Genomic DNA, 2,774 nt, shown 5'->3' with positions numbered 1-2,774 from the left:
ACCAAGAGTTCTAGTTTGTTGTATGTAAGATTCTAAAGACACTCCAGAATGACCATGAACTTAGTGCAGTAGCTTAACTAGGAGTGGGCAAGTGGGGCACCTGCCCTAGGCACCAACTTAGGAGGGGCACAAGAATTGCTCCTCATCTCTGTGGAGTCCATGCCCCAGCAGCAAAAGCAGCCCCATGGCATTGCTCTCACAGTGACAGCTGGGCACATAGACTTTATACTGATGCTGTGACAACAACAGCTGGGGCAGGAAGACCATGTTGCAGCTTTGATAGAAGCAGTAGCAGCAGTAGGGCATTGTTGTTGAGTTCCTGGCATAAATAAGACACCTGTGCCACCCCCCTGCAATTCTTGGAACCCTTACTTCTCTGATGCTTAGTGGCCTCTCCTCATTGCCCCACCCCATCACTACTGCTCACCTGATCCCTTTGCAGAGTTTGCCTAGGGAACAACCGTGCCTGTTATGTTTCTGACTTAGTGCCTGAAAAATCACCCACATTCCTAATAACATATCACTATTTTTGTCTGAATAGATACACATGCATTCTGCCTATTGCCTCTATACATCCATAGTCATGATTAAAAATGTCTACCTATAGACATATTCCCTGCCTAGGCCCTAAGGGTGGGTTCTAAACTCTTGTCTATATCTCTGAAATAGTCCAATTAACAAGGAACTGCTAGCAGCAGCAGCAGCAGCAAATTATCTGGAAAGATATTTCTCATTCTTCAACCTTCAAAGAATATTTTTGTTTTCTATCACATATATTTTGTAAAACATATTGTCCATTTACAGTGCTTTGTTAATAAGTAATAATCCAGTAAATTAATGTTTTTAGTGGTCACTAAAACTGCCCTCAAGTTATATGAGACTGACTTGTATCAGGTTGCAATGATGGCTCTTGGTGCTATGTTGTACACTGCTATTCAGAGGGTGGCCCTGTTTTTATAAGAACTTTTGATAACATAATTAAATTGAAAACAGATATAATTTCCCTTACCCTTCAATACTTTCTGGACAAATTATAGTGGTTGGCAATAAGCTGCAATCCAATTGCTCGACAATCTTACACTACTCAGTTCTACATAATTTATCAAGATGAGAACAGCAGGTACTATCAGAAATGCTGGACATTGTCTCTCACTTGCTAAATTGCTAAGCAACAAAGTGGCTTCCATTGCCCAGATTTCACTTACTTTATCTTCCTCAATACTGCTTTCATCACTTAAGCCTTGAAAATGTCACATCAAAATGATTTCATTTTTGTATTGTGGTTTAATCTACTGACAAAATAAATGAAGTCAAATGAAAAAGAGGGAAAAATAGATACCCCGCGATTTATCAGCATATAGATTCTGGTCCTGCTCATGCCTATATAGAAATAACTTCATATATGAATAGTCCCATGGAATCCTTGGATGAAATTTGTATATGTAAGGGTTTGGAACAATAGACAAACTAAATGTGACTGTCATGGGATGAGGTCCCCAGGGATGGCTGTGACACCTCTAGGGCTCTGTGAACATGCCAATATTGCCAAATGGGCACCCATTTCCTTGCCTGCCACATCTTGCTGGTAATTATAATAAATTCGGGAGGCTGTCCTTGAGTTTGTGTTTGGACACAGTCCTGATGAATCCTGCTGAACCCTGTGGGTTCTTGGACCCCTTTTTGGGTTCCGCTCAAAACGGGTGCCTTACAGGACACCCTCAGACTTATGGGCTAGATGTATGGCTCTAAAACTGCCCCTTTACCATGCCCCAAGCCTCGCAGATGGCATTCACACATTGTCTCTTTGAGTCCCTCTGCCCCCTGGTGCTGGGCTTTCCATAGCCCCGTCTCTGCCCCCTGGTGCTGGGCTCTCTGCAGCCCCTTTGTCTCTGTGCCCCCCGGTGCTGGGGTCTTCACACTGTAGTGGGCCCCCAGTGAGGCCTCCTCATCCCCCAATAGCCTTAGTCCAGTCCACCGGTTTATAAACAGCAACCGAAATATGAGCCCCTGGGCTATAACATAACACAAGCAGTTCAGGGTGCGCTCTGTCCCTTTAAAAGACAGAAACTTCCCCCAGCACTAAGTGTCTTGTAGCCCAGGGTACTTGGTGAACTCCTGGAGCCCCATTAGACCTATAGACAGCATATTAGGCAGCCACCAGCATCTCTGGGACAATTCTTCCCTGGAGGCTCTTTCCCCTAGCTGCTGCATGAGAACTAACCCCTGCTGGTCTCAGCCCTGGGGTTTTATATGTGCTCAGGGCCCTGCTTTCTTCTGGTCGGCTGACCGGGTACAGGTGCAGGTTAATTCTCTTGTTAGCCTGCTGCCATAGTAACCTGCACCTGTGGGGTTTCTGTCTGGCTCTTCGGGCCTTCTTCCTAGCCAGTTTCTGCTCCTAAAGGAGCAGGCACCTTAGTGCCCTGCAACTGTGACAAATCCCCAGTTGGTGTAAATTGACATTGCACCACTGACTTGTAGATCCATGCCATTTTAATCATTAAACATCTAGCCCAATATTCCTCTATGCTTTTTGACCCTTTTATAAATGATTTGCCACAGAAAGGAATATCTCTATTTAGTATTTCCTAATTCGTTATAAATATATTATTGGAGACTTATTTTACATCTTATTCCAGGAACAACAATACCCATAGACATCCATGAGAACAGCAGTGTTTATAAGCTCATAGAAACTACTTTTCAATCATTCTCAGATAGGAAGTTCAGGCAATTGCAGTCGTAAGTGTTGTTTTGGAACTTGCTGGTTAACTGGA

This window comes from Alligator mississippiensis, chromosome 4 (genome assembly GCF_030867095.1).
Source record: "Alligator mississippiensis isolate rAllMis1 chromosome 4, rAllMis1, whole genome shotgun sequence".
Taxonomy (NCBI): domain Eukaryota; kingdom Metazoa; phylum Chordata; order Crocodylia; family Alligatoridae; genus Alligator; species Alligator mississippiensis.
Note: the sequence above shows the minus strand (reverse complement) of the source record.